The following is an 8,996-nucleotide window of genomic DNA, read 5'->3' as shown; positions in this document are numbered from 1 at the left end:
ATGATAAAGTTAAGAGTGGGAGTCCTGCTCTGCTCCTATATACAGGTGAGACTGCTGACAGCACACACACATACAAGAGGGATCAAAAAGAGAATCAAAATGAACATAAGCATAAATAACAATCCATCTTCAACCCTGCCAAAGCTTTGATGCTAAATAATTCTTTGTAGCATTGTATGTTGTATAAAAGACCTGATCAGCAAGCAGAAAATCAATATGAAACATGTCTGATTGTGCAGAGATTGCTGATAAAAGGGGATTTTAAAAATAAAAAAAACCTGTACTATGAAAGAATGTGTTTTGGTAACTCTGCCTTTTATGGGGCACAGAGGATGGGCCTTTGGTTTTTGGGAGACCTTCCCTGTCATTGTGCAGAAACAAGGTTGTTACAAAAACCTAGCAGTAGTCTGAATAAGTTGGGGAGAGAGGAGGCCCAGGAATGCCTGCAACTCAGACTTGTTTTTGGGAATTGGGGCTTCCTTGATTGCCCTGACCTTGGATGCAGCTGGGTGGATGCCCCGAGCATCGATTCTGAACCCCAGGAACTCTGTCTCCTTCACCCCAATCTTGCATTTTTCCCTTTTTAGTTTCAGACCTGTAGCCCTAAACCTCTGTAGCACAGCTTTCAATCAGTCTGCCAAGACGTCCTCCGAGCTACCCGCAATTAGGACGTCGTCAAAATAGGGGCAAACCCCAGGTATTCCCTTGAGGGTTCTTTCCATCACCTCCTGAAAAATTCCAGGAGCGACGCTAACCCCGAACTGCAGCCAGTCTACCCGGAACGCCCCCTTGTGTGTTACGATTGTTTGCGCTTCTGCCGCCTCCGGGTCAACCGGTAGCTGCTGGTAAGCTTGGGCCAGATCCAGTTTAGCGAACACCGACCCGCCTTGCAGGGACGCAAGAATGCTGCTTACCGCAGGAACTGGGTATGAATGAGTGCTCAGAGCCCAGTTGATTGTCCCCTTATAGTCGGCGCAAATTCTAATTTCGCCGTTTGCCTTGAGCGGTGTTACGATGGGGGTTTCCCATTCCGCTCCATCGACTGGCGTTAGCACCCCCTGGTCTACCAGCTTATCCAATTCCCGCTCTATCTTATGTTTTAGCGCAAATGGAACTCTCCTGGCCTTCAACCTTATGGGTTGCACCTGGGGGTTTAATTTAAATGAGATTGGGGGACCTGTGTACCTTCCCAGCTGCCCATCGAACACGTCCGCAAAATCCTTGCAGACAGCTTCAAGGGAAAGGCAGCTCCGCGTCTGGTGAATCCCCGTGATTCCGATGCCCAGCGTGTTGAACCACCCTAACCCCACGAGGCTGGTCCGCTACCCTTCGACGACCAGTACACTTAATTTGCCCTCGAACCCTTTGTACTGAACCCTCACCAACGCCTCCCCCCGGACGTTAATGGGTGAATTTTGAAAGTCAGAGAGGGTCAGTCTGGATGGCCTCAAGGGAACCCATTGGCCGCTCCGCTTGCAAATCTCCTTAAACGTTCTGGCGGAGATGATGGACACGGCTGACCCTGAGTCCAGCTCCATCGTGCAGGGGACCCCTTGCAGCTTCACCCTCAATTTTATTTTCGGGGTTAGTGCCGCAGGGGCCCCCGTTAGACAAATGTCCGGCCGTCCCGCCGTGTGGCTGACCGTCAGTCCCGGCAACCGCTCCCCGGTACCTGTAGCGAACTGGAACTCCGCCTCCACTTCGTGCAGGCTATCCCGCTGCTTGCTCCTGCAGACCGCCGCGATGTGCCCGGTTTTCCCACTTGGCCGACTTGGAACGGCAGGTAGACCGGGGATGCTGTCCTCCGCAGCTGGCGCAATGGGTAGACCGGGAGCTGTTCGTACCGCAGCCGGAGCACTGGGTAGACCGGGGTTGTCCGCAGCCGCTGTGCTGGGTAGACCGGGGCCCGCAACCGCAATGCTGGGTAGACCGGGGCTGATTCGCGCTGTAGCCGTGGAGTTGGGTAGACCGGGGACCGTTCGCTCCGCACCTGCACTCCTGGCACCTTGGGTCTGCCGCGGCTGGTCTTGGCTCCCTCACGTTGTCTCGGTTGGAGGTGACGGGTCGCTGTTGTCGGTGGATGGCGTCCACTTCCGACTCTGCCCCGTCCACGTCGCTGCAACCGCTCAACTGGTGGATGGATCCGCCCTCTCTCGCGTCGGACTCCTCGGCCGCGTCCCAGGCTAGGAATTCCTCTTGGACATCCCTCAGGGTCAACTTCTGCTTTGCGAAGATTTTCAGGCGCAGCTTCCTGTCCCTCAACCCACAGACGATCCGATCCCACAGCCGGATCTCTAAATTTTCAAAGTTACAGAGGTGAGCTGCCTGCCTCAAGGCGGCCATGTATTGCTTGGCAGACTCACCCGGCCGCTGGTCCCGTTTCTCGAAGCGATACCGCCAGGCGATCTCGGACGTCTCAGGCTTGAAGTGCTCGGTCAGCTTCGCCAGCAACTCGTTGTACCCGCCGGTGTGGATGTCGTCGGGTGCGCAGAGGCCGACTGCCAGCTGGTACGTTTCCGTGCCGCAGCTGCAGAGTAGCGCCGCCGCTCTCTGCCGGTCATCTTTCACCCCGTTTGCCCTTAGATAGCACTCGAGCTGCCCCACGAAGGCTTCCCACTCCTCTGGGCGGTTGCTATTGAAAAGGGGATACTGACCCAGTTGTGCCATTCCGCCGTCTCAGTCGTCCTGCGTCTTGGTCCGGGGCTGCCGATTGGATTCCGTCCGCGGCTAGCGTTGTCCGGTGCAGGATCCCATCCTCGTCGCCAGTGCAATGTTGCGTGGTCGCACAGAGAGACGGACACTTGAGCTGGGTAGTACTTCTTTATTTGATCAGGAATGAAGCTGAGGCAAAGGGGTTACCTGGCGTCTCTTTATACCTGCCCAGGTGAATCGCAGCCAATAGATTCAAACCTGGGCTTCCCGCCAGTGCAGGTGGCCAATGGATTTAAACCCTGGCTTCCCACCAGAGCTGACCATGCCCTGGGGCTGTCAACGACTAGCTCTATTCAGGCTTTCCCGCCAAAAGCGGTTATAGCCTGGAGCTGTCCAGCCCCCTGCTGTGCTGACATTCTGTGTATGCTTTAAGAGCATACACTACAGTTATAGATCCAATAACAGGATTAAAAAAAGCTCTTGGCCCCAGTCTTTCAATCCCTCTCTCATGAATTTATCTGAATCACTAATTCCTGTTGAAAACCAAGTAGGAGCCATCTTGTGCCACGTCACATGGCAAGATAACCCTAACATGCATTCCTTCCTTGGCCTCCAACCTGTCAACATAATTGTACTTTAGGATTTTATCGCAACACAGAAAATTATTTCCTTCCATTCCTCTAATTCTATATGAGTGCATTACAGCAGAGTATGTGCAGTTTGTCTTCTACAAGATATCTGTGTAAATTGCAAGATATTCAGGACTAGGACAATTCTATGTATTAATGCAGGGCTTTTCAACCTTTTCACCCATTGTACCACTTTTAGGATATGGCAACATCCGAGTACCACCAGTCGCCTAGCAAGGTGTCAAAAACTTGATAACCAAAAAAAAAGAGGATAAAAGGTGATGAAGTACAGGTAGTCCTCGACTTACAACAGTTCACTTAGTGGCTGTTCGAAGTTACAATGGCACTGAAAAAAGTGACCCTCAAGCCACAGCCGAGCAAGACACCTGCCTGCCCGCCTGGTGGGGGCTCTTCCTCCTGTCCGAGGTTTTCATTGTTGTGAGCATTTCTGTTGAGAATTGGCAGCGGGGGGTGGGGTGGGGGGGTGTTTGGTTTTTATTCCCCCTGTCCGCTGGGTGGTTGCAGCAGGTTTTGGTCACTTGACATGGCCCTGGGACACTTTGACCGTCATAAATATGAATCAGTAATTTATTCTAAAACTAAAATTTTCATACTTCTCCAATGCCATAGAATCTGTGTTTGATGGGTGAATCAACATCTAAATATTTAAGATTTGAAACATTGAGGAGAATATTTTACTTTTTTGATAGGTATAGGGCACATTGAGCGCATCATCAAAATTACCCAAAATTATCAATAGTCTGCAATTTTTTTTATTATTCTACTGGGGCATTATTTATGCTGGCTATTCTTTAGGTATTTGAAACAAACATTCATGTATGTCTCATTTTGATACCATTTTGGTCCATAAGGTTCATTTGTCTCCTTGAGCAGAGCACTCTCTACATTCCTAAGGGTTATTTTCCAAACGCCAGGAAAGGTGCCTAATGTGATCTGGTTGAAAGTATTGTTTTTCCTGTGAAGCATCTGAATCTTATTCAGTTGTGGTTCAGGCCTAGTCATGGGTCAGAAACGGCACCAATCACTTTAAAGCACTGTTTCTCAACCTTGGCCACTTGCAGCTGGCTGGCATGGTTGGCTGAGGAATTCTGGGAGTTGAAGTCCACACATCTTTAAGCAGCTAAGGTTGAGAAACATGGTTTTAAAGATAGCCCTTGTTAGGGCCTGAATGGAGGAATATCTGCCCCTCCTTCTCATATTGGATTTCTTGGTTCCATTCAGGTATCTTTCTGGACTGTCTGCAAGGGTTGGGAAATGGAGACACTGCGTTGGCCATACTCCAAAACCTCAGAGCTCTTTTACCAAGCAATTGCACAATTAGAATAGAATAGAGCTGGAAGGGACCTTGGAGGTCTTCTAGTCCAGCCCCCTGCTCAAGCAGGAGAACCTATACTGTCCAAGACAAGTGACTGTCTAGTCTCTTCTAAAAAATATCCAGTGATGGAGCGCCCCTGATTTCTGAAGGCAATTGTCCTCACTGTCAGGAAGTTTCTCCTTAATTCCAGGTTGCATCTCTCTTTGATCAATTTCCAACCGTTGTTTCTTGTCCTGCCCTCTGGTGCTTTGGTGAATAACATGATCCCCTCTTCTTTGTGGCAGCCCCTCAAATACTGGAATACTGCTATCATGACTCCCCTATTTCTTCTTTTCTTTAGACTAGCTAGTCAAACCCAAGTCCTGCAGCCATTCTTCATATGTTTTAGTCTCCAGGCCTTTGATCATCTTAGTTGTTGTTCCCTGAATTTTTTCCAGACTCTCAACATCTTTTTTGTGATATGGCTCATACTCAAGTGATCATCCATTAGGACTCCAAGATCCCTCTCACAGTTACTGTTTTTAATTAAATGACAGCATTCCTCCCTCCCCCTATTTTCCATCAATGGAAGGAGAACAAAGGAGGAAAACTGTCATGTTAGAGATAGTCAAGAGCAACAATGCTTGACTTGAGCTTAGACTCAGTCTTTGTATACTCTCCAGATTTAATTAAGGGCACAATTCACATGAGCCTCTAATATGGATGCTTTGCCATTTGAACAAATCAAGAGTCTTTCCTCCACTGCTATAGAAGCATAGGTTGTCCAATCCATGAACCCTAGTTTACCATTCCACCCATAACAGCTAGATATTTTTAAAAGCAGAAGGATAAAACAATACGCTTTTAACAATAGTTGCTGAAAGCCATCAGTGGGAAAGGACTACTCTCTAATCCAAGCATATTAGCTTCCTAAAAGCATCCAGCTGGCTTTGGAGTGATACAGATGATTAAACTAGACGGGCTTGTAGTTTGATTCAATATAGGTTCTGTTCTCAAAGAAAAGCTATCCCTATGTAACCCTTTCTAGCATATGTAGTCCCTGATATTTTAGCCCTATTCTATGTGTTTAAAATAAACATGAACACTTGATTTGTAAATAACATCTGTTTTTAAAACAGGTAGAGACAGAATCAATCTCCAAAATCAGACCACATGTTCATCTCCCAGGGATATAATATGACCATGAGAAATGACTATATATTAAATAGCAGTAATTGCTACTGTATACTAATCTAATCTACCAGTGGCTTTATTAGCAGAAATTAATGGGTGAAACGTTTACAGTATGAATATAGAGCATCATTACTTAGACATGTCTGCTTATTAAAGAAGCATGAAAGGCAAAATGATAGGAGTGGTTTTAAGAAAGATAACTATAAAGCTAGTATTATATGGGACAATTTTGATCCATGACGCTTGGAAGTAAATAAAGAATGGACAGTGCCCTCTACTGCACTCTGCACAACATTTCACAACCTTGAAAAAGCAGCTTCAGCTCCCATAATCCTTATTCAAAATAGTGCTGTCTATGCTAAATGGGAATTATGAAAACTAATCTAACCTTGTAAAAGGCACTACTGGCCATTTTTATCATTTGTTGTACTAACATCCCTTGTACTTTTAGAACAGTAATTGCTCTCCCTTCAATATAAGACTTGAAGTTTAGATGTTAGTCATCAAATAGTTACATGCAACCACAAATTATAAAGCTTTAAGATAATATATAAAACAAAGATCAAGTCTTACCTGCATTGTAGCACTTCAGAGGAATAATATATTCCCTACCCTTTCTAAAACATTGTTAAATATGAATAACCAATAAGGTAAGATAATCTTTGTCATTTTTTTACTGTGAGCACACTGGCACACATTAAAAATGAAATTCTGTTGCCTGTTCTCAAAAGAAAGTATATATCTATCCATACACATACATAATACACATATATACATGCTATATGCAGACATACATACATATGCATATAGATGCATATACATATACACGCATATAACACATGTGTGTATGTATGTATGTATGTATGTATTAATCACTGTCCATTTTGAATACATAGCAGAAAAAAGAAATTTGAAAGTTCACAAAGTTGATGCTATGTCTAGATGTTCTGCTTTGGATACCACGAAGCCTCCTCCCAGAAGGTAACAAAGAAAACAGGTCATGAAGAGTAGTGTTGCGTAGTGTCCCAGACAATACTGTGGACCCTGCTTAAGCTTTGCTTATATGTTATGTCCTGGATAGAAAGAAGTGAACTACCAATAATCTTTTCTGCCATCCTACACTGCCTTCCTGTCCGAAGCAGTAATGCTTCCAAATCCGACAGTAACGCAATATGACAGGATGCTCTTGATCGTCCCTCTATAGAAAGTGGTAAAGACAGGGGAAGAAATAAGTACTTTTCTCTGTGATGCAGAAAATGCAGACACTGCTGTGCCTGCTTCAACAGTGTCTCACTGTGGAGCGACCAAGCTAGCCTACTCATTAGCTGTATACCCAGAAACTTATCCTGCTAGCCACCTCCAAAGGTTTGTGGCTGTGCCTGGCTTTTCTAAAATCGACAATGATCGCTTTAGTTTTTCCTATGTTTAAGGCAGGGCTAGATGAATCAAAAGTTGGAATTAAGATTGCCGGGAGAAATATCAACAACCTAAGATATGCAGATGATACGACTCTAATGGCAGAAAGTGAAGAGGAACTAAAAAGCCTCTTGTTGCGGGTGAAGAAGGAGAGTGCAAAAGTTGGCTTAAAACTTAACATTAAGAAAACCAAGATCATGGCATCTGGCCCTCTCAATTCCTGGCAAATAGATGGGGAAGAAATGGAGGTAGTGACAGATTTTATTTTCCTGGGCTCCAAGATCACCGCCGATGGGGACTGCAGCCAAGAAATTAAAAGATGCTTCCTCCTGGGGAGGAAAGCCATGGCAAATCTAGACAGCACACTAAAAAACAGAGACATCACCCTGCCAACAAAAGTGCATATAGTCAAGGCTGTGGTTTTCCTAGTTGCAATGTATGGCTGTGAAAGTTGGACCATAAGAAAGGCTGAGCGCCAAAGAATTGAGGCCTTTGAACTATGGTGCTGGAGAAGACTCCTGCGAGTTCCTTGGACTGCAAGGCGATCAAACCGGTCAGTCCTAGAGATCAACCCTGACTGCTCTTTAGAAGGCCAGATCCTGAAGTTGAAACTCAAATACTTTGGCCACCTAATGAGAAGGAAGGACTCACTGGAGAAGAGCCTAATGCTGGGAAAGGTTGAGGGCAAGAGAAGATGGGGACGACAGAGAATGAGGTGGCTGGATGGAGTCACTGAAGCACTAGGGGTGAGCCTAAATGGACTCCAAAAGATGGTAGAGGACAGGAAGGCCTGGAGGAACGTTGTCCATTGGGTCGCGATGGGTTGGACACGACTTCGCAACTAACAACAACATGGTTAAGATGAGGCTGTTTTTATTACACCAGTTCACCAAACTCTCTTCGTCCTTGCAGTAAGCACCCTCATTGTAAGAGGGTAAATAAGAACCACAACTGTTGTATCATCCTCATACTTCACAATATGTTTGGTGGCAAATCTTGCCCAACAGTCATGGGTCAACGGTGAGCTGTACCACAACAGACTTAGGACACCACCCTGAGAAGAACTTGTGCTCAAGAAAATGGTATAAGAAATATTAGTCCCAACTCACACATATTGGGGCCTATCAATAAGAAAATCAAGAATCCGGTTGCACAAAGGAGTATTAAAGCCTAAAAGGTCCAGTTTGTCTACTAAATACTGGGGAATGATTTATTAAATGCTGAACTGAAGTTGACAAACAGCATTTGCACGAGTATTTCTTTCCTCTAAATGCACCAAGCTCAAATGGAGAACAGAAGAAATAGCATCCTCTGTAGAGCGATTTGGACGATAAGCAATTTGGATGGCAAGCGATTTGGACGGTATTGAAAGGCACACCAATTTTTCTCCAAAATTTAAATAAATCAAAATAAAATGAAACATGATCATTCTGTATTGATTTTAATTATATAATATGAAACAATTCTAATCTTATTAAAGATTAATAAAGATTCAATCCAAAACTCAGTACTTTTTAACTTGAATCTCAGCAAGTATGGAATACAGTGATAAATGGATAGAAGATCAAAGACTCTTAAAACATGGTAAGCAAAGGTCTATCCTTGAGAAACACAAGGGAAGTCTATAATTTTATATTTGGGCAACAGTCATAAACATTTGTCTCCCATTGGCTGACTTGCTTATAATTATATGCTTATACAGAGTTAAACAGAAATTACAAAGCAAAGTTCTTAATTTCTTGAATAATTATGAAGCTGTTTTTATGGGTAGCATTTGAGTCAGTAGAGAC

The sequence above is a fragment of the Vipera berus genome, assembly GCF_964194415.1.
Source record: "Vipera berus genome assembly, chromosome: 2".
NCBI lineage: Eukaryota > Metazoa > Chordata > Lepidosauria > Squamata > Viperidae > Vipera > Vipera berus.
Note: the sequence above shows the minus strand (reverse complement) of the source record.